Genomic DNA, 25,121 nt, shown 5'->3' with positions numbered 1-25,121 from the left:
GATTCTGTTGGGGCAGTCTGTGCTGCCCACCATGTGTTCCTTTAGTCCCATGAGCAGTACTGGGGGTTCCATTCCTGTGCAAGGCTGCCCTGCTTGCTAGTTATAGGTCTCCCTTCTTCCCAAACTCCTCTGAAGTAGCACACTGGCACACTGTCTATCAGCTAAACATATCCTCATGTCCTCAGGCAAAGTGCTAAGGGCTTGTTCCCTTACCAAAAGGTCTGCCAGCCCTTCAAAAGTGGTGACCTGACATCCACTCACCCAGCTATGAAAATAAGTGCTCGGTTCAGCAACATATTCACATACATTTTCATCTGCCTTGCTTCTATGCTCACAAAACGTATTCCTATACATTTCAGGTGTTAGCTTAAAACATTCCAACAAGTGTCTTTTTACAGCAGTATAATCAAAACAGTCAGTGTCATGCATTTTTGCTAAAGATGTTACAGCTTTACCATGGAGTAAGGGGTCAGGAACCATACCCAGAGCCCTTGTTCAACTTCATACTGTTTACATACCTGCTCAAACATATGAATGAAGCTATCAAAATTATCCTCCGTTTTAAACTGTGAAAGAAATTTACTGACCTTTTGTGCTTCTGGGGTCCAGTTACTCCCTTCACCGTTACCTCCATGACTCTGGCAAAGAATCAGCATTTCCCTCTCATGCCTTTTCTGCCGTTCATTTTCCTCAGCTTGTAGACTCCTCATTTTCTCAGCTGCTTCTAGTTCAATACACCTGACCTCCAACTCAAGTCTCTTCAGCTCCAGCTGGATTTTTAAGTCCACTGCAGAAAGGCTGAGCTGTCCATTCTCCGAGGATATTGTATCTCCACTGTCAGTCTAATTGTCTTCCAGGCTGCTGTTTTCTGATGCAGCTGTAACAAAGGCTGCAATCAGGTCTGCCTTAGTCAGGTTTCCATGCACCAGCCCTCTAGCCTGGCACATCTCTGTCAGCTGGCTCCTTGTCAGCTTTCCATACTCCTCTGTTGACATGCTGCCTGCTCAACCTGACTAACACTAAGCTAACAAAAGAAATAAAACAATTGTGATCTGAACTCTGAGTATACACTGCGTGGCTGTTTTAGAGTACAAAACACTTTTAGAGATCACTGTACATAAGCTACAGGAATTCGCTCTACCCACACCACTACAAGCCAATTAGTGTTTGCCAACTAATCAATATGTGATGTGGATCCCACCACTGCAAACCAATATGTGATAGGATATCCCAACCACTGCCACATGTACATAAGCTACAGGAATTCACTCTACCCACACCACTACAAGCCAATTAGTGTTTGCCAACTAATCAATATGTGATGTGGATCCCACTACTGTGCATTACTGTACAATATTATAATCCAATGGTAGTATGACTAGACAGTCAAGGCTTAATTTGGAGTGACTTAGACAGTAAAATCTGTAAATATGTAATGTACTTTAGAAGTTAAATTATCTCTACATAAACCAGCCACAGGTAAAGGTTTTAAAATATTTAATAATAAATAATTAAAACACAAGACAAAACTACTACAGTACAATGCTACTCAAGTTCAGAGATCACACAGAAACTTAAAACAGTATTGTAGGAAAGATCTGATTTAAAAAAATACTTAGTCTAACTTTCTTCTAAAGTTAACTATTTCTAAGAGAAATCATAGTGCTATAATCCTACTTACATACATAAAGCATAAGCAGTGCTGGGTTAGATGTCCAAGATCAAAATACTTTTTAGTCACTCACTCAAAAATACTTTTTAAACACTAACCAACAGCTCTCTAAGGCCCTCCCAAATTACACCATTTTGACACTTAGTCTGGAGTTCCCAGGCCACAAACTGCATTATTTAGCAAGATAACACCTGCTCAGGAGACTACAACAATAAAAGGCATTTCACATATACACTCCAGCAGAAATCAGAGCAATAAAGCACCTTCCATATGTACATTCTGGCCCTTAACTTTAACTTTACAACAATGGGCATGAAACTTTCATCCAGACTCACTGGAGCCGACTTGTAAAACATCAAAGAGATTCATAAGATTTTTGCAACTTCAAAAGACACATCTGAAATGCTTGGCTTGGTTTTCCTTACAGCAGATGGCAATGTTGCAACAATCTTGAAGTTCACATTTTACAGTGTTTTCTTTCATTTAAAAACACAAGCCTGTATTTTATATTTATTTATACAATTGATAGAACTATGTATCAAATTCTATTTGACTAGGCTGGCAGCCTTCGCCCATCTTCCTCCAATCTTCACAGGTGCACTCATACACACATACAAACCTGGCATCTGTCTTATATATGGACAAGTGGGTGGCACAGTGTTGCAGCAGTTAACATTTTCACCTCAAGGCAAGAGGTTCTCCAGTTCAATTCTCAGTTGGGGTGCCTTCTGTGCGGAGTCTGCTTGTCCTCCCTGCATTCGCATAGGTTTCTTCTGGGTACTCCAGTTTCCTCCCACATTCCAAAGACATGCATCTGGAGAATTTCCCCCAGGCCTCCACTGAAAATAGGCTTTGTCCTAGTTGGCCTTTCCCAGTCAACAAATGTTAAATAAATAAATAAGTGGTTACTGTAAAAGACAAATGCAATGCTCATGGGTATCTTCATATGTGCAAACACTCTTCATAGTTTTATAGATACTTACTAGGCTATTGATTCATGAAGATCTTTAGAAGCCTAGAGATGCATTCCCCAGAAGTTTATCCACTGCAGTATTTTAAGTACAATTGTGGATTATGTTTAATTATACAATGACCTCCCCCCCACTAATATTCCAAAACGTGCACACTGATTGGCCACTGTGCCCATTGTAAATCCCACAATATACCAATGGAAAAACGTCCGGTCACCCGGACTTTTTTCCATTTGTATAAAGTGTCCAAAACCTTTTTTTTTTAATAAAGAAAAAAAAAAAAAAAATGGAGCAACAGAGACTTCCTTTTCTCCGTTGCTTCTGTTTCAAAGCATTGATGTACTGGGTATGTGTAGGAATGCAAGTCCCATACACATGTGCAGTACATCAACACAAGGAAGCATTATACCACCACCGTCCGAAGAACAGTAATGCGCCATTATACAAAGACATTATTTAAGAAAAGTAAGTATTTTGTTCTTAAATAATGTCATTGTATAATAGCAATAACCAAATTTGTGGTTGTGGTATATTGAAATTTACGCACAGTTGGCTTTATTTAATCACTCGGGCTTCGCACTCATGATCAAACCACGCCAACCGTGGGTAAATCTTCAATATACCATACGACATCATCGGTTATTGCTTAAATAACCCAGAGCCAAACAGACATGTGCATGTTAGCCCTTTCCATGATGGCCAAGGGTGCTAAACCTGGGGTAAATTTGTGATTTTCCATCCATTCGTCTAGATTACACTTGAATTGATTAAGACATGTGTATTGCTTTATCTAGTGAGAAAGATGATTCCAGATAAGTGCCATTTTCTGTAGAACATATCTACCCCTCCAGCAAGTACTATTTAAGTTGCAGAAGAGATTTAGATCTCTTGAGCATGTGTTTCTGCCACTATTGCACTTGTGGATGTGCAGCAGGTCAGAAAAGATGGGGTCTCTAAGCTCTGAGGCGATGTAAGCAAGGCAAAGATCACCTCACAGCAGTCTGTATGATATTAAGTGGATGGCAAGGCTTTGAGGTGGTCATTGTAGCTTTTTTGATTTAGGACCTTGATTTTCTTAGTGTTAAATTCTTATGGTCATTCAAGTTGTGTCTGGACAATTATATATCAAAGGGAGCATTACACTCAATGATCGGCTTAATAAGTGCAGAATACAGTGGTATGATCACCTCCCTGGTCCTGGATGCCATATCTTTACTAATAAATTTCACGATGATAAAGCACTTTTGTACAATAGAGGTTATGTGGTAATCAAAGGATAGCACATTGTCTACAAGGGTTCCTAGGTCCCTAACAACTGGTTCAGTTTTTGGGGGGGGTTGTTGTCATTATGACCGTTACAGGGAAATTCATGCTTTCCAAAGGATACTATCATACAATTGTTGGCATTAATTTTAGGCCATGGTTTTGTCAACAGTTATTTGTTTGGAGAAGGCCCTCCTGAAGGATCTCTGTTGTCCTCGAGGGAGTTTATGATGGCATTAAGTTTACAGTCATCTGAAAACTTTGTCAGCAATGACCTTCGATAAGTAAATCCCAAAATAAAAAGGAAAGGATGCACAACCTATATGCAAAGAATTTAATACACTTTGACAAGTAAATGTCAAAGAAGAATGTCACAAGGACTGACTCCTGAGGTACACACCACTAGTAACAGGTCTAATGGAGAAGGTGGAGGCACCCACCCTAATTTTCTGGGTTCTATTTGTGAGTCCATTTCCTATCCATTGAGTAACATAAGGATTTACATTTATTTGGGTGAGTTTATCAACTACACCTGACTGTGGGATGGTGTTGAATACCTCTTTGAGGTCTAGATATACAGCTTGTAAAGATTTTCTCTTATCTATTGCTTTGGTTACCTTCTTGAAAAAGTCAACTAGATTTAGTAGGCAGAATCTACCCTTGACAAAACTAGACTGGCTTGAGTCAAGAGTATGTAAGTTGCCTGTTTTCTTTATTTATTAATTCCATATTGATCCTTTCCATAGCCTTACAGAAGCGAGCTGTATTGGACTATAATTGCCTGGGTTTGTTGATGGCCTATCTTTGTGCAGGGGGATGACTGTTGCCATCCTCTACTTATCTGTCTCAAATCCCATTTTGAGACTGGTGTTGAATAGCTTCTCTAGAGGGGTTGTTAGGTTGTGTTTCATGCTGATCAGTAGGCATCCTGATACGTTGCCTGGCCCCACAGAAGCAGTTCTCATAACCGTGAATACTTGTTCCTGTGAGTTTTTTTTTTGGGGGGGGGGGGCTGTGGATGCTGGTATGTGATCTGGAAATGCTGAAATGGAAGATGAAATTTGAGCTAAATTTATCAGCCAGTAGATTTGCTATCTTCTCTGGGTATGTCATATTTGCATTAGTAGCTCTTTGCAATTTTGAACACTGTTTCTGAGGTTTCTACTATAGCAAAGAAAGCTTTATGATTATATTTTGCCTGTGAGGCTATTTCATACCTTGTATCTGACTTTGGTTGATTTGATGAGGGACTGGCATTCCTTATTACATTTATTTAGAGCATTTTTGGAATTTGGAGAGTCACACATTTTTTATGTGCAATGAACCTTTTCCTTTTGTTGCAGAGCCTTGTATATATTTGGGTTCCACCACAAGGGGTATTGTTTAATTTTTGCATTGTTTTTACTTCATAGGGGAACATATGCATCTATGCAGCTATTTACCTCTTCAAAGAATTTGGTGATGAAGGGTTCTGCACTCACTGTGGGTTCATCGGGGTGAAAGGGAATGATGAATTTAGCCAGGTTATCTATCATCCAGTTTGAGAAAATCTGCTTTAGTATAATCTCTGAACACCATGTTATTGGAGGATGTCTCTGGCTTCAGTCTTATGGTGAATGTGACTGATGTATGGTCCAATTTGACTAGGGAATGGGTTACAACAGGAAAACAGAGCTGTCCTATATTGGTGAAAACCAAGTCAAGGATTTTGTCTCCTGTAGTTGGGGTGTGGATTAACTGGTACATCAAGTCTGTATTTATGAAGTCCAGAAATCGCTGGGCATACATATTGTGGGTTGAATGCTTAGGGATTCCATACTTGTCAGGTAAGAGGTATGGGCCAAGGGGGACAAATAAGTTGTCTTATAATTATAGTGGATATAAAAAGTGTACACACCCCTGTTAAAACGCCAGGTGAGACCACAATAATCATTTCAAAACTTTTCCCACCTTTAATGTGACCTATAACCTGTACAATTCGATTGAAAAACAAACAAATCTGTTAGTGGAAAAATATACAATAAGCTGGTTGCATAAGCGTGCATACCCTTAAATTAATATGTTGTTGAAGCACCTTTTGATTTAATTACAGCATTCATTCTTCTTGGGTACACCCCTTCCATCAATTAAAGTTCATCAGTCTTAGTTGGATTAGTAGGATTTTTCTGACATTTACTCAGTTGCCTGCTACAGCAAAAGCCATGGTTCACAGAGATCTTACAAAGCATCAAAGGGATCTCATTGTTGAAAGGTATCAGTCAGGAGAAGGGTACAAAAAAATTTCAACAGCATTGGATATACCATGGAACACAGTGAAGACAGTCATCAAAAAGTGGAGAAAATATGGGACAACAGTGACGTTGCAATGAACTGGATGTCCCTCTAAAACTGATGAAAAGACAAGATGAGAAAACTGGTCAGGGAGGCTGTCAAGAGACCTACAGCAACACTGAATGAGCTACAGGAATTCAGGCAAGTACTGGTTGTGTACTACATGTGACAACAATCTCCTGTATTCTCCATATGCCTGGACTATGGGGTAGGGTTGTAAGACAGAAGCCTTTTTTTACACAGAAAAACATCCAGGGCTGGCCAAAATTTACAAAACAATACATCAAGTCTCCCAAAAGCATGTGGTAAAATGTGTTATGGTCTGATGAGACCAAGGTTGAACCTTTTGGCCACAATTCCAAAAGGTACGCTTAGCCCAAAAACAGCACTTTGCATCACCAAAAGAACATAATCATGAAGCATGATGGTGGCAGTATCATGCTTTGGGGTTGCTTTTTTTCAACTGGAACTAGGGATTAGTCAAGGTGGGGGGAATTATGAACAGTTCCAAACACCAGTTACTTTTGACCCAAAACCTTCAGGTGTCTGCTAGAAAGCTGAAGATAAAGAGGAATTTCATCTTTCAACATGACAATGACCCCTAAGCATACATCCAAATCAACAAAAAATGGCTTCACCAGAAGAAAATTAAGGTTTTGGAATGACGCAACCAGACGCCAGACCTAAATCCAATAGAAAATCTGTGGGGTGACCTGAAGAGGGCTCTGCACAAGATATGTCCTCGCAATCTGACAGATTTGGAGCACTTTTGCAAGGAAGAGTGGGCAAATATTGTCAAGTCAAGCTGTGCTATACTGATAGACTCCTACACAAGAAGATTGAATGCTGTAATTAAATCAAAAGGTGCTTCGACAAAGTATTAGTTTAAGGGTGTGCACACTTATGCAACCAGCTTATCGTACATTTTTTTTATTTTTTATATTTTTCCACTAACAGATTTGTTTGTTTTACAATTGAATTGTACAGGTTATAGGTCACATTAAAGATGGGAAAAGTTTTGAAATGATTTATTGTTGTCTTATTTATTTATACCACAAAAACCTGGCATTTTAACAGGGGTGTGTGCATTTTTTATATCCACTGTAGTTACTATGTGATATAGGGTTTTGTTAATGGGAAGTTGGACATGGAAGAGTCATTGGTCATTATCCTGTTTAATACGTCTGGAGGTGAAATTCTGTTTTACGAATATAGACATATCTCTGTCTTTAATGGTTTTAACTAGTGTGGTAGGCCTGAACACAATAGGCATTGAAAACTTGTACTGATGGGGCACTCTCAATAGTCTTGAACCAGGTCTCTGATAATGTTTAACATACACCAATTGGCATAATGGTTAAGGTCTTCACCTCCTATGCACAAGGTACAAGGTTCAATCTTGACCTCTAGCCAATGCTTGTTTGGAGTTTGCATGTTCTCTTTCTAGTGTCTCCCACCTTTGAAAAACATGCTGTGTTTCCATATCAAACTAACCAACAAATGGAGCTGTGGACAGCATCATAAACTCTACATGGTGCCCTATAGGTGAGTTATATAGACCAACCACTTTGGCCATCTACTAAGGTGCCCAGTATCCTCAAGATAGGATAACATGGATCATAGACTGCATGTTGTGTCAGGGCTAGCCATTCAGTGGTGTAAAATTGTCTCTAGGTAATTCAGTAAAGTTGTTAAATGGGCATGAGTATTTATTGATTTATTTGACATTTTTACTGGGAATATCTGACTGGACATATAGTTCATTTTCAGCAGAGGCCCAGGGAAAAAAGCTCCAAACACAAGTTAAGCACACATTATTTACAAGTTAGGAAAACACACCATATTTACAGGGTACACTTGTTGAGAGTTAGAACAGAATTACAATAAACAGGGCAATTCTATGGGCTAGGCTTGTAAAGACTCCAGGGCCATTAGCCTAGTACACACCTATGAACCTATGAACAATATACATAGAAGTAGCTAATATGTATGTACATACATATTTGAATATAGGCATGCATACAATGGATAATGGATAAAAGAGGAAGTTAGACGGGAGGTATTAGAGGAGATAGGGGAAAGTAGAGAGGTTAGACAGGAGTGGGCAGGAGTATTAGATTAGAGTATTACACTGAGATTTTTAATTGAGGAAGTGAAAGAGGTATTGATGTAAGACAGGTATTGATGTGAGATGGTTTTCAGCCAGGGGCTGAGTACGTACAGACCCATGTGTCAGCTAAGTCAGGTTTGAGAAGTTGTTTGAAAGTAGAGGGGTTTACAGCAGTTAGGATAAGCTGAGGGATCAAGTTCCAAGCCCTAGAGATACAGTTCGAGTAGAGTGAGTCCCCAAAAGTTTTATTAGATTTTGTAATGTGCAGTAGAAATTTGTCAGGGGTCTAATATTGGAGGGGGGTTGTAATAGGTTTTGAAGTGCAGGGCAGTTATTGGGTTGGTATACTGTGGTATGGACAGTTGTAAGCTAAGTGAGGGTTAACAGATTGGGTAGTTCTAATCAGTTGAGTTGACAAAGAGCAACACAGTGGTGGGATCTGTATGGGGAGTTTGTGGCAAATCTGGAAATCTTGTTGTAGCAGGCTTCTACTTTAGCTAGGTCTGTTTTTCTGAGACTGGTGAAGATGTGAGAGGCATACAGCAGGATAGATAGTAGGTTGGTTCTGGCAATAGATTGTCTAGTGCTGTTGGTGAAGTATGGCTTGATTCTATAAAGAGAGCCTAATTTTATGTTGGCCTTTTTAATTATTAGAGCTAGGTGTTTATCGAATTTCATGTTATTGTCAATAGTGACTCCGAGCAGTTTTATATGAGATACACCACCAATCTTTTTTTTTTTTTTGATGAATAATAGGAAAGGAAGATAGACAGTTAGGTGTTTTGCTGTTTGAAAAGAATGTTAGTTTAGTTTTATTGAGGTTGAGGATTATTTGATAGTTAGAGAGCCAAGATTCTGTGGCTGAGAAGGATTGTTGGGTTATTTCTTGGAGTAGTAGAAGAGAGTGGGCAACAGAGATGAGCGTGCAGTCATCTGCATACTGTATGATAGTGGCAAGGTGGGTAGGAGTATGGAGTTTATTGGTGAAGATAGTGAAGTGGAATGGACCTAGGATTTGACCTTGTGGTACCCCTACTGTGACAGGTAATGGGAAGGAGAGGTTACATTTTCATCTGACAGCTTGTTGTTGATAAGACAGGTAGAGGTGAAGCCATGAGAGGACAGTTTGGCTTAAGTTAATTGAGGAGCTTTTGATGTGATATGGTGTTGAATGCATTGGGCATGTCTAGGAAGATGGAAGATACTAGTTGTCCATTATTTTTGAATTGGTTGATTCTGCTGATGAAACTTAAGAGGGCGGTGGTGGTGGTACTATGATTGGATCAGAAGCTGTGTTGAGTATGGGTTAGTAGATTATTGCTTAGTAGGTAACTCATGAGTTGTAAGTGTATATATTTTTCTAGAATTTTTGATAGTGGAGATAATATTGCTATTGGCCTGTAGTTACAGAGTTCTGTAGAGGTTCCACCTTCATGTAGTGGAATGATATAGGATATTTTCTATAGTTTGGGCACGTATGGTTCTGTGATAGATCAGTTGATTAAGATAGAGACAGGATAAGACATGGCACTGGCTGCCAGTTTCAGGTATTCTGCAGGTAATTTGCCAACAGCAAGAGAAGTGGGTTTGACTTTGTTGAGCATTTTCTTTATGGTGCTGGTTTGTACAAGCTTGAGGAAAAAGGCATGGGCAGTGTTCTCAGCTTCTTTAGGTATGGATAGGAAGCATTACTGTTATTTTTGCCAATTGATAGTATGGACTTGATAAAATATGTATTAAACTGGTAGATATACTATCTGTAGTACTTGTAGTGATAAAGGGTAGGAGTTGAGGATTGGCCAGGTTGTAGTAGTTGTTTAACTGTAGACCAGCATTTCTGAGGGTTATTTCAGTGTCTTTGTTGGATGACAGCATAGCATTTTTTTATCATTCTTGATCTTTTTTTGGCTTTATGTCATAGTTGCCAGTAAAAATCTAGAGTGGTTTTGTTTTTATTTGCCTGATATTGTGCCCACGCTTTATCTCTAAGCTTGAGTAACTGGTGTCTTTTGTTAATCATGAAGCACATTTTGATTTTATCCTGAAATTTCCACAGGGTGCTAGGCTATTTAATATGTCTAGGAATTTGTTGTTAAAGTATACTGCATGGCAGAATCCAGGTGGAGTAGTTTTAGTGGGGACCAGTCACAATGTTGGAGAATGAATACAAAGGTACGGGGTGAGAAGTTCTTTTTGTTGAAAATTTGCCTTGTATATATTATTTCTTTGGGGGTACAGACATTGTCAAAGTAGATAGGTAGGTAGATGGTCACTGAGGCTATTAGGGAAGCAGCCTGATTGATAGGCCAGTGATAGTTTGTTGGTTACAGTCTAGTCTAGAACTGATTGTCTATTATTGTTTTTGTTTATTCTAGTTGGGGATTGTATTAGCTGGGAGAATCCGTGCAGGTTGATGAAGTTTGAAGGGTTATCTGAAGTACAGGTGAACCAGTTGGTACTGAAGTCACCTATTATTATGGTTTCCTGATTAAATGTTAAGGAGGACCAGTGAAGAAAGTCCTCAGTTAAGGAAAAGTTGTTACCAGGAGGGATGTAGATTGCTAAAGATTGTGTATTTAGGGAGTGGGCAATTGATGTACATATCTGTATGTAAAAGTTCTCTCTTGGTGGTATAAAAAAGGTTTGGTGTAATGGGAAAGTTTATATGTACAGTGTGGGGTGGTAATGGGAATGGAAAGGTAAGAAAACATTTTTGTTATTGATTGATTGTGATAGGATGTTAGATAGAATGGTGGAATTAGGTGAATTAGGAGAAAAGTGTGAAAGAGTAACATTGTGGGGTGTAGGATGTTGAGAGTTGTATTTTAGTTAGGGGTGTTATGAGTTGGGTGTTTGAGATGAGCCTATGATTAGGAGTATTAGATAGGGATGTGATAGGATGGGAGTAGAAGAGGAATAGTGATATAGTGTTTTATTGGGAAGGGAGGTAATTAGCTGGTTGTGGGTGGTTACGTGATTGGATAATTAGTTGGGGTAGTAGTGGAGTGGGTGAGAATTGGGGGTAGGGTACAGACAGGAAAGGAATATTTAAGATCTGGCCTGAACTTGTGCAAGGCAGTGAAGAAAAAGTATCAGTAAGTTATTGAATATTACAGTTTATATGTCTGTTCATTAAATCTGAACAGAACAATGCAGTAGTATGTAAGTGGGGGGAATAATATAAACAGTGTGAGTAAAAGAGCAGTTAGGGAGATAATTTAAACTTATGGGCAAAGATGCTGCTGGGTGGAAAGGCTAAGAGTAAGTTTGGGAGAAAGAGCTGCTGATGGGTGGAAAGGCTAAGAGTAAGTTTAGGAGAGAAAATATAGGAGAAGTAGGTATACGGAGAATTGGCAGTGAAATAGCATACAGTGTGCACAATAGTTATAGCTACCAGAGTGTGTACATGTAGGGAAAAAAATGCCCAACAGATATATATGCCTATGGTATGGTACATTTTTAGAGACAGATCAACAGTATAGCAGAGACAGTTTACTAAGTAGGAAGGAGAAGGGGGCCTTCATGGTTATGTGTTGTAGCTAACTGCTGTTTGGTACAGCTAATGGGTAATAGTTCAAATAATACACATACATTAACTAACAGTTTGAAGAAGGTAGTAGGAACAGCATAAGTGCCGCTTGAGGGAAATTTCTTTTCCAGTCAAGCATGGACCAAGTGAATCAAATGAAGATAATGGACTTAGGACATAGGAAAAGGGGAAACAAAAGGAAAACGTATTTATTCAGAAAGTGAGAGTGAGTGTTACCACACAGACGGTTTGTAAAAAGCAAGGATATGTGTTAGTTGAGGAGGGAAATGAGCAACTGAGTAGTTCACAAGAGTTTTACATAGTCCACAATGAAGGTCTCAGAAGAGAGAAAAAGAAAAAAGAAATAGAAATAGTAAGACCTGAAGAGGATAGGTAGTGTAGGATCCTTTTACCCAGAGGTAGCAAGCTGGTGTTAAGGAGAGGAAGATTAGTTCCTGTTAAGAATAATAGGAAGCCAGAGAGGAAGAGAGAAGTAATACATTACGATAATATTCAATTCAAGGTAATATTGCAAGGTTTTACCAAGATACAGTTCACTTCTGAAATGCACAACATTTCAATTCAATTCAAATTATATTGATAACACCATTACATATTACTAGTAAACATAGCAAGTATGTCTATTGGCATTCCGTAACAGTTCTCGCCTATAATTTAAACCGTAGTACCTTCTGTACAGCAAGTTCAATGGCTGAGTGGCAGTTACAGCAGTGAAATTAGCAGGTAAATAATTGTGTTACACTACATACAGAGGACATGGTACAGCAGTTACTTGTACTACATTTAGAACCTTGCAGGGAAATACAACTTGAATAAATGCATTCAGACTACCACCTCTGCGAACATTGTGCTTAATTGCTTGGTGTGTTTGAAAAAGTAAGTGTTCCAGCTGTTTATAGTTAAAGTATATACATGAGTACAGAAAAGCACTGACTGACTCAGTCTTTGCTCTGCTCACCCTATATAATTTACAGTACTGTGACAAGCTGTGTAGACTATGATTGGATGAATGTAAGCAATTACAATAAAATACAAGTACTGTACCTTAATCAAATCCATTCTGTTATAGAACACAATAAAAGAAATAATATAAACCAATAGTTAGTATCAGCACATCACCAGACAAGTCAAGGGGGATAAAGATGGCACGAAACACCAGGGGGGTGGTTTACACACCACAAAACATCATGAGAGTTCCACAGTGCAGATAACCGTATTGGACGTAGCAGTACCTCTGCCTGCACTATGTATTTAGATCTGGTCTGAACTTGTGCGAGACTGAAGAAAAAGTATCAGTAAGTTATTGAATATTGCAGTTTATGTCTGTTTGTTAAACCTGAACAGAACAATGCAGTACTATGTAAGGGGGAGGGGATAATCCGAACAGCAGTGTGAGGAAAAGAGCAGTTGGGGAGATAATTTAAATGTATGGGTAAAGCTGCTGCTGGGTGGAAGGGCTAAGAGTTTAGGAGAAAAAAATATAGGAGGAGTAGGTAAGTGGAGAATTGGGTCTATATTGAATATATTGAATGGAAAAAGCATCGAACATGCTGTTCATCAAGCCGTTCGAGTAAAATTGCATTATGGTAGGGATCAGAAAATTTGCCATTTTCCCACTGTTGTGTGATCTTGGAGTTTGTATATCAGGAGTTTTTCTGAATGGCATTTTTGATGTAATGCTGTTTGGCAATTTTTCCATTCAATGACTGAACATAGATCCCAGAAAACTGGCAGTGAATTAACATACAGTGTGCATGATAGTTACAGCTAAGAGGGCATGTATACATAGTGTAAAAAATGCCCAACAGAGATATATGCCTGTGGTATGGAATAGTGTGACTTTATGGTTTTCATGGACAGACAGATAGTAAGCAGAGACAGTTCACTAAGTGGGAAGGAGAAGGGGTGCTTCATGGTGATGTTCTGTAGCTAACCTCTGGTTGATAGAGCTAATAGAAACTAGCTCAAATAAAACAAATACATTAACTAACAGTTTAAAGAGGGTAGTAGGAATTGCGTAGGTGCAACTTGAGCAAAATGTCTTTTCCAGTCAAGCGTGGACCTAGTGAAGCAAAATGAAAAGAATGGACTTAGGACATTAACTAACAGTTTGAAAAAGGTAGTAGGAACTGCATATGTGCCGCTTGAGGGAAATGTCTTTTCCAGGCAGGTGTGGACCAAGTGAATCAAATGAAGAGAATGGACTTAGGAGCTTCATCAAATCTGTTCTGTTGTAGAACACAATAAAAAAAATAATATAAACCAATAGTCAGTGTCAGCACATCACCAGACAGGTCTAGGGGGATAAAGACTGCATTTGCCTATGAGAAGTGGTTTGAGGACCTGGCCTACTCTGACCTATGCCAGGGACCCATGCTAACAGTGGGAGGGGTGTATGTGCCCCTATTAGCTAGTGTGTGTATTCTCGCCATAAAGCCCATTAGCCTTTGGTCAATAATCTACTGGCCAGCCAGTCTCAGTTGCTCAGCCTGGGTTACTCGAGATAACTCTGTTGAGCAAAAGCTGAACATAAAACCAGTCAACCAATCAATCTGCCAAACATGAACTAAGAATTGCTACACTCAGTGCAGGTTCACTAACAGGATGGAGCTTGGAAATGGATGACATGATAGTACGGAGGAAGCTGGACATCCTATGTGTCCATGGGACAAGATAGAAGGGCAATGCAGCAAAGGCACTTGGCTTGGGATCCAGAGTCTACTACTCAGGAGGAGGACAGTTTAGAAATGGTGTGGGAATTGCGGTGAGAGAGAGACTTCAGAAAACAGTGAGGAATGTCATCAGAATTAGTGGCAGACTCATGACAATCAAACTCCAGTCTAATGATAGAAGAGTATTCCTAATCTCAGCCTATGCACCACATCAAGGTTGTGACAGTGAAGAGCAGAGTACATTCAGACAGCAGTTGCAGGACTAGATAAAGCAGGAGAATAGGAATTTGTGTTGATAATGGATCACCTGAATACATATATCAGGACAGACAGAACAAGATATGAGGACTGCCTAGGTCTATGTGGGTGGGGCAGCAGGAATACAGAAGAGGAAGCCATTCTAGACTTCTATCTGGCAAATGGCTTGACAGCAGCCAACATATGGTTCAGCAAAAGCTGAAGACCTGGAAGTTGACTGGAGAGAAAGTACAATTCAAGGAAGTACTCAGAGCTCTAGCACCCCAAGAAGAGGAGGAAATAGGTGGAGCTGAAGAAGAATGGCAGCGCCTCAAAACAACATGTGTGAGGACTGAATAACAGATATGTGGTGAATGCAAGTATGGAAATAAGGTACATAAGATGGAATGCAAAAGTCCAGGAAGAAAGAGTGCAAGAAAAAGGCAGACCAGGTTAGTAAGGAATAAGGAATACTGGCTGGCTAACAAACAGGCTAAGAAAGGAGTTGCAATAGCAAAGAACAGGGCATCAGAGGCACTCTACCAGTTTCTAGAAAGTGACTCAGTAAGTGGCACAAAGAAACTACATCAAGGTGCAAGGCAAAGAGAGAAAGATAAATAAGATAGTCAGACACCCTTCATAAGGGATGCCAGCAACAACTTGCTCACCAGTCTGTAGGACATCAAAAGTAGATGGAAGGAGTACTTCCAACAGCTTTTGAATGAAGAAAAAAAACTCCACAGAAGCTGTACTGCCCCACATGCAGCATACAATGAGAGAAGATGACAAGCTCACCCTAGAAGAAGTAAGAACAGCACTAAGGAAAATGAAGTCAGGGAAAGCAGCAGGCTCAGATGAGGTCACAGCACATATGATAAAGATGATGGGTGAGATAGGGGAGAAATGGCTCCAGAGGGTACTCATAGCAGTACGGAGAGAGAAAGGTGTATCCAATATGACTAAGAATAAGCATAATCCTGCCAGTATACATGAACAAAGGGGACATCCACAACTGTGGGTAGTACAGAGTTATCAAACTCCTGTCACATTGCATGAAAGTTCTGGAGAGGGTGACTGATAAACAAATATGCAGAGTAGTTGAGATTTTAGACCAGGATGCAGCACAACTGACCTAATTCTTGCAATGAGACAGTTAGTTAAGAAAAAGCTAGAAATGAGGAAAGAGTCCAACTGGGCATTCCTTGACTTGAAGAAAGCATATGACAAGATCCCAAGAAAGCTGATTTTGTCCCAGAAACATTGTAGAATTAGTGCAGGCTATGTACAAAAACCCAATAACTCAAGTATGAACAGTGTTTGGTCTCATAGAGGGGTTCCCAGTGAAAGTGGGTGTGCTGTGTGCATCGGGTTTCAGTTCTGAGCCCCCTGCTTTTCATACTGTTATGGATTACATTAGCAAACAGTTTGTAGTGGACAGATCAACAAAGTTGCTGTATGCAGATGATTTGGCATTACAGGCAGATGATAAGCAAGCACTTCAGCAAAGGATAGAGGAATGGAATGCAAAACTGAAGGCACACAAGATGAAACTGAGTACTGATAAGACAGTGGTAATTGTACCAAACTGTGGAAATCAAAAGAAGCTGAGAACTGAGATAGAAGAAAAGATAGTGGAAGAGGTTAACAGCTTCAAGTATCTGAGAGGGGTGGTTTAGGAGAAGGGAAGTCTGAATGAAATCAAAGCTAGAATCATAGGGGCTGCAGCCAACTGGCACAGAGTGGCAGGTGTAGTGTATGACAGAAGAATGCCAAAGATGCTGAAAACTAAGGCATATAAAACAGTGGTGTGACCAGTACTACTGTATGGTGCAGAAACCTTGGCAGTAAAGGCAGAGGAGTTGAAGCTAGAGGTGATGGAGGTGAAGTGCCTAAGAAGGGTGATAGGATGCCCACTGTGGGACAGACAAAGAAATGAGGACATAACAGCAGAAGCCCAAGTAGCTCCAATTGCAATAAAGATCAAAACGAACAGATTACAGTGCTTTGGGCACATGTGCAGAAAAGCAGAAGACAATCTGTTGAAGAAGATTTAGGACAGACAGGAAGAAAGCTAGAGGAAATAAAGACATCCAGCAAAGAGGTGGCTAGATTGTGTGAGAGAAGATATGCGACAGTCAGGTATGAGTGTCGAAGAAGACAGGAGTGTGGCATTGAATCAAGAGAGATAGGTTCATAGATAGGTACTAGGCTATCTGCCTGAGGGCATTTATAAGCCTAGCCAAAGTGTGTCGGCTTTCGCCGCCCCATTGATTAATTAACTGAGCCTCTGTCAAGCAGAGCCAATGAAGTGATCCCAGGGCTGTATTTTCTGTTACCCATCCACTTGTCAAGGTTTCTCTTAAAGAGTGTTAGTGAGGGGCTCCACCTAATGTATAGGTTCATAGGTAGGTTAACACAATGCCCCAAAACCATGTACAAAATGGGAAAAAGAGGGTTGATGACGATGATCTTAACGCTATTCAAATTCTCTTTTGTTAGGCTGGAAGCTTTAGAAGACTCATGTTATTTAAAAAAAGCACTATGAAGGTTGATAATGTTTTTGCCAATATTCAAAAGCCTTGGAGGGAATAGATGCAGGTCATCTCTGGCAAAGCACATCAGACTGTCTACTATCACCTCCCGGGCTGATATATGTACTGTACTCCCTTTGAATGACAACAGAACCTAAACTAGTTGTTGAAGTCCGTCATCTTTTGCTCATATTGTGGCATCATCTTTGATGATGGTAAAATTTTCTTCTGGGCTAGGTTCATACCTATCTTGGACATATATTCTGAGCACTCCATCATGTCTTCATATAGTCCAGGGAGGTATGTCTCAGGTCATTTACTCCCACGTGGACTATGACTTTGCCATATGTGTACTTGTGGTGCAAGGCCTGAGTGCATGCATGATGTGTCTAATCCTGGTCCCTGATATGCAACTGACTGTGACTCCCTCCTTGCTCAGCCTGGTGAGTGGAGCATCAGTGTGTATTATCTCCTATGACTAGCATGGTAGGTTGTGATGAGGTTTGCCTTATGGGCTTTTAAGTTGAGACACTGTGAAACACAGATGCATATTTCATGGTGGGTGCTGGCTAACTTTCGTGTTTGTGAAGTTCTTGAATGTAGTTATTACTGGTTGTATTTAAGATGCTTTTGTGGTTTAGATAGATTACTTTATAAATATATACAGTCACATACATACATACTCTCTTTCTCTCTGTCTTTCCCTCTTAACCAGTATATACATTCACTGAAAGTAAATCTTTAGCAAGTATAAAATAATAATCTGGCATTCAAGCAACCCACACTACGATGAACAGGATTATCCCATTCTTAATTCTGTAATGTACAGTCACAGTTTTGTACATTATGGAAGGCAGTCCTCACTATGTTAATTCATTTATCAGAAGGGTTGTGGGCTGAGATACAATTTAAAGAGGGCTGATAGGGATTCTTGCCTCTGAATTACAATGCTGTACTCCCATCTACACAAAATGATGACTGTACAAACCTCATTAGGAAGGCACACTAATTATCTCTACAAAAGCTATGTGTGATTCCTCGGGTCTATATTAAAACATCAAATGTTCTAAATAGTGGACGCTCACATGAGCGAAAATGCAGGACCTCGCAGTAGAGTGAAGATCGGAATATTTGCCCTTTCCTCACTGTAGTGCGATCTTAGAGTTGGAATATATATTTAGTGGGGGTGTGTGAGGTGCAGCCCCTCACAACAACATTTTCAAGTTCCTGCATTTTCACTCATGTAAGCATTCACTATTTAGAACATTCAATGTTCTAATATAGACCCTGATTCCCCATGCAGGCATCACATGGACACAGAAACTTACCATTATGTGCTCTCTTTGCATGTGGTTTCTGTAACAGCAGTAACCAATGTCAAGGACTGGTGAGCTTGTGCAAGTAGTAGAGTATGCAGGATGTCGTGGCATTAAGGACTAGTATGCTACAGAAAGAACAGTGTGGTAGGCTTTCATCTACTGTATTGTGTCTACTATTCAAAAATTGAAATATTTATTTTCCAGTGAGAATTTATACTATTCACTTCACATGGTATATTATAATTAGATGCAAATACATCTGTCTCCATGAATTACTTGTTTAAACCATTGTATGCATGGTATAAACAAGGGATTTTTCATAAAACAGAAAGGGATATGAAGATAAAGACAAAAAGAAGGTGAATTGCCTCTCCCATTAATTTTGTGTCTGAAAGTAATAACTTGGCTTGATGCCACTGTAACTAAATTATAAAATAGCATTGTAGATGTCACATTTTACAGAAAATTATTTGCAAAAGTTATTTTTGCATAGTGAAAAGGTAACATCGTAGATATATTATAAACAATATTCTGAAGTTATTGTTCTATAGAGTGACAGGTAAAAGCATTTTAATTTCAGTCTAACAACTACAGTGCAGCCTTTAAACCATGACCTATTTTAAACCTTGACCTATTCTACATTCAGGCAGGAAGTAAAATGGAAATGGTTCCCCTATATTGTCAGATGATATGTATTAGCACCAAATCACAAAAACAGTCATTTTCTTCTTACAAAAGGGTACATAACAGCAATCAAAACATACCAAATCTTGGATTTAGTACAATAGATTAGCCCCACCTATTGTTTTTGCACATTATGTGCCCTGTAAGAATGACAGATAGATCTACAAACTGGCCAATTTTAGCATTGCTAATAGTATTTTTTCTGTCAGACAACTAATTACTTAATACAGTCCATGGGTAATACATTTGTCCATGTTTCAATGGCAGTTTTTCAGTTATATGTTTTGTTTCCAAAATATTGACTGTCTTGTCCAGCTCAAGGCAGGCTAAAGATAGATTAAAAAAAAAACAGAAGGAAAAAAAGACAGACAGCTTGTTAGCAATGGCGTGTACTTATTTTTCCCTGGGTTAATTCATATATTCACTCAATCAATTTTATACTTTACTTCTGGATGGATTTTATGCAATATTCATACTTATGCAAGACAAAGCATATGCTTTCAAAATAATGAGTTTATCCTATGTTTTTTGTGGCAGTAGCCCATAATAGCAATGACAAGGGTGTACTTCAAGTGCCCAACTGCCAGTCTCACAGCCAGGGACTAAGACATCTTAAAACTCACACAGTCATCTGCTGATGTTCAAACTCTTACACATATTTGTACGAGCTGCAGTAGCCATACAGAGAGAGAGTAGAGCTCTCACATCTTGTCTGCAGCCACTGGGAAGGAGTGGTGGTGGGGAGTACACAAAAAAAAAAAAAAAAAAAAAAAAAAAAGCCCACTGCCAAAACTAAACATAGAATGAACCCCAGTGGCAATGAATAGTGGCTGTATAATTAGCCTGATGCACAGTTCACCATGCATACTTTCTGGTTTCTGCTTCCTGATTTGTAGCTTAGCTAATGTCTGTAATGTGCTTAAGGCTTTCTACAATCAGAAGCATTTAATGTTCTCTGGAGTGTTTCACTACGTCTTCCCGTGGAAAACAATTGTAGGGGCATGCTTCGCTGTCAAGAAAGTCCCAGTCACAGAACTGGAGTGCTGGATCATTTTCCTTTGCATTCTACAACTCGTAAAAAAGTGGCAACAGATATTTTACCAGTAATTAACACAGCAAATATGAAGCACCAAGGACTGGATTTTATAATAGTATATCATCCCTCTTAAATGAGCATGAGATTCAGTTGTTACCAAGGATAATTCAGTGGCTCAGCACCATACCTCTCAACTGTCCAGATTTTCACAGAATGTTTACATTTTGGGCTTGTATTTTTTTAAGTTTTTATGAGCAATCAGGGCTGGCCTCTGCCTAAGCCATCTGGGCCTACTCACACTCCGGATTACTTTTTTCCCCTCCCTTTTTCTCACATAGTGTCTTATGTTTTATCCTATGGTTATTCATTCATCCAACATGTTCTATCTAAGCAAGGCTGTACTCTGGTAATTGTGGTTGGGAGGTAAGGTAAGAGCAGGGAGTGCCATTTTACTGACTGATTTCCATTGTATAGGTAGCTTTTAAACCACAGAAGGGTGGACTAGGAGAGACCTAGTGAGGACATTTGTGCCAAACTGTGTCAAAGGCTTTAGACAAGTCTAAAAATAAGGAAGAGACTAGTTTGTCATTATCTCTAGATTTATTGACAGTATCTGTATAGTTTAGAAGGGCTGTGATAGTACTATTGAAGGATGGAAGCCATGTTGTGTAGGGGATAGGAGTTCTTCCTGTAAGAGATAGTCTAGCAATTGTTTTTGAATACATTTTTCAAGTATTTTGAGAGGGGGAGATAAGATTACTATAGGTCTAAAGCTATTAATGTCCGTTGAATTTCCTCCTTTGTGCAGAGGAATAATGTGTGACTTTTTCCAAAGAGAGGGAATGTGAGATTCCTGGACAAACCTAGTTATAAAGACTGAGACAGGGTAGGGAAAGCTATTGGCTGTTATTTTTAGGTATTCACTTGGAAGGTCATCACTTGAAGAAGACCATAGTTTAAGTCTGTTTAAGAGTAGTTTTATATAAAATGTGGGCACAGGTTTTAATGTGAAAGTGGATGTGGTGATATCTGGTAGCTGTTGGGCAGGGTTGAGATTAGATGTTGAGGAATCCTTAATTAGATATGCTATACTATCTAAAAAATAACAGTTGAAATGTACTACAATTTCGAATGGTAAGATATTGGAGAGGGGTTAGGGTTGAATTTTTGCCCGGGATGTAAGATTTTTTAGGAATGTGTTTAGTATTATTCTGAAAGTTATTATACAATAGTTTTTGTCTTCATTTATTTGCTTTCTAGTATGATTATGAAGCATTCTGAAGTTTTCAAGATATTAGGGTGTTTTTGCCATTCTTTCCACACTTTTTCTCTATCCTTCATTAGTATTCTTCCATTTTTGGTAGCCAAATTACATTATTTGTTTTTAGTCTCTTCCTTCAAGGAGGTACAAGGCTATCTAAGATATTTTGAAAAGCTGTTCTGAATTCATTTACAGCATCATGAAACAGGAGGATTTTTAAGAAGTTCTAGTTAGTAGATATTAGTGTAGTAATGAACATTTCTGGGTTAAACTTGGGAGGTTGCATGTTGTTTTTTAAATAAATAAATGGATGAATGAGATGTCTGGTCGTATAGACTGGGAGTTGATCACTGAGCCTGACATTGTAACTGTGGTGGTATATTTGCTAGGATACTAGGATCTAATCTAATAGGGAATTTGATATTGTGTTATAATGTATGAGGCTGTTAATATAGTTGTGTGAAACCAGATACATTTATGCTAGATGTAGGGGAGTTTGATTTTATGTCCAACTAATTGACATTCACATCATCACCTAATTGTATTTTTTCTTGTAGAAATGTTATGGATAGTCAGTGTAGGATATCTTCCAGTTTAGCTGTACTGTCACTAGGTGGGATGTAAATGACAGTAATCCAAAGTTGTTTATAATTGTATAATAATAACAATAAACTGAGAAGACAAATGGTTGTGAGGATACATATATTTGGGAGTGTCTATATTATTTCATCAAAGAATCAGATCATCAAATGGAATTTCATCGGAAATGCTGTACATCGAAATTCCCTCTCCGCTAATTATATATACCAACTCCGAGATTGCACTACTGTGGGGAAAGGGCAAATTTCCAAATCCCCACCATAATGCAATTTCAGTCAGAATGGTTCGACTAATGGCATGTTCGATAAAATGCCATCCAAAATGCCGTTCAATTAATCAATTCTTCAATGAAACAATAGGGACCCTATCTAGAAATAGTACCTGCACCCTACTCCCACCTCAAAATAGGAATCAATTTTTATATCCCCCTCTGGTGTTAAATTGGGGTTAAAATTAAGGCACAAATGCCCACAGTTATACTTCAAGCTGTTACATGTTTATATAAATCATGTCTCTTCACCCCTACCCCCAAAGACAGGCAACTTCTGTATACCCTTGTGATGTTATAATGAGAAAAATATATATAACATAACATATTAATGTCAGACATATATAAAAAGCATGTGTATTTACTTTCCCCCCAAAGATAGCCACTTCTATATGCATCAGATACTTGATTGTGAGGAAAATGAAAAAAATTATTTCAATGATGCTTACATTTTGTTACTTCTCAGGGCTGTACAGTGTTCTCATACAAATTGTAGTGACCTACTGTGCACCCCTCTGATGTTTGTGAGGGAAGTTAAAAAAAAATAATGAGCACAATGTCCCCAGCCCAACACAAGATGTAATGACCTCTGAGGTTTTGGAAGAATGTTAAAGAAATAATGACATTGTCCCTGACCCCCCACAGTACTGCAACCTTCTGTGTACAACTATAAGCAGGGATGGTTTTAGATTAGGTGGGGCTCAGGGCAGAGGTGATTACTAAGCCTATATCAAAGTTCACTTATTGACAGCCTTGATGTGTGAAGTTCTGACTGTCTGAGTATTCTATGATGCATTTATCTGTTTTTTTTTTTAGATATGAATGCTAAACTGAGCAAATGGAGACAGGGTCAGTTAATTCTATCCAGGCAACCCCTATCAAGCAGTTATAGCAACTTCTATGTATAATTTGGACATCTGATTGTGATAAAAGAGGATGACCCAGTAATGCATTTCATCTCTGTTTCAAAGTAAACAGTTGCCACACATTAAAATATTGCATGTTGATTTACATAATCACATTAGTCCTGCTAAGCCAAAATAATAAACAAACAGTAGCAGGCAGCTAGTCATTTTCCTTTACAGAAAATAGCCACAGCAGTTGCCTATGCTGCCTGTCTATATCTGGTGCCTTAGTTAAATAACCCATCTTACTTCTCAAAAATAAACAATAATCCTACAATTCTAGATAGTGACGATTTAAACTGAGCAAATGACAAAATTGTCAGGTGCTTTTATCTGGACAACCCCAACCCCTACAAAGCAGTTATAGCTACGACATCTGATGGCTGTGTAATATTTCACCTTCACAGCTTACCTCTCAACTTACTGACACTGAAAATAGAAACAAGGGCTATTGAAACATAGGTATATCCAGATAAAAATCTGGACATCTAACTGGCACAAAATTTGAATACCAAATAGCACAGAACCATTCCCTCTTCCAGTAGAAATGAGGGATACTAGTCATAAACATATGTTCAAAAAGCATATCGACAAACATGATTGAAAAACATAAGCTCATTATCAAATAGGTACTGTAAAATCTGTAGACTTTAGTGAACTTCACTGTAAAATCCTTTCTCACAAGGTCATTTATTTTTGCTTCAGAAAAAGTAGATGCTATGTGCCCTCTTTCTTTATTTTCGCAACTAGTATGCTGGTCATCTAGTCTACCTCCAAAAATTGGAACAGTTTGTGCAGAGATAAATCAGGCCATAAAATAGGAATGTTCCACTGTCCACACAAAAATCACAAAGCCAAAGAAGTATTGTCAATAAATATCTGGTTTATCACTGCTAACGTTATCCTGAAAAAGAACAAAAACATTTTCCACAGTCCACACAAACAAGTTTCCACACAGGTTAAAGTATTCCAATCACGAAGTCAGACATATATTGTCAAAATATATCTGGTTAATCACTGCCAACATTATTAAAAAAAAACACAGTAATAACATTTATTTAATGGCGCCATTTATTCTCATCCGCTATCTACAGAAAAACAAAAGCTAGAAAATATTGCCACAAAGTATCTGGTTGATCGCTGCCAGCGTTATAACAGTAATAACACTCAACATGCCATTCCTCAAGCTCTGGAGCATATCCCTGATTTTGTTACATGTTTACATCTCAGTTATCTGAATGCTGTGAGGTCTCTACTGCCGCAAACTTGTAAAATTTAAACTTGAAGTGATATGAATGTAAAGTTAACTGAACTGCAGCACTTCCCTGGCTCTGCAGCACTCACTGTACTTGGGGCACATTTTCTTTTAGAATAGCAGTTTATTTATTTTTAGAGCAAATACATATTGCTCTAAAAATAAATAAATAAACGTGGAAAAGCACCCCTACAAGCACTGTGCCCTAGGTGATTGCCAAGCTCACCTGGGCATAAGGCAAGCCTGACAGCAATAATTAAAATTTGTCCTTTATACTAGGTATTTGTCCTCCCATTACTTATGGCTTTGTCCAAATTTCTTGGGTTAAGAGGTTAAGAGGTATGCTCAGCACTGAGTAACCAAACTATAAAGCTTAGTATTTTTGTTGCACACTTGTGGCACATTTAACTTTACATTTTCTCAGAGCTAATTTTTCAACTTATTTACAGCAACACT

The sequence above is a fragment of the Protopterus annectens genome, chromosome 8.part1 (assembly GCF_019279795.1).
Source record: "Protopterus annectens isolate FY-2018-M chromosome 8.part1, PAN1.0, whole genome shotgun sequence".
Classification (NCBI taxonomy): Eukaryota; Metazoa; Chordata; order Ceratodontiformes; family Protopteridae; genus Protopterus; species Protopterus annectens.
This window is presented reverse-complemented; position numbering follows the sequence as displayed.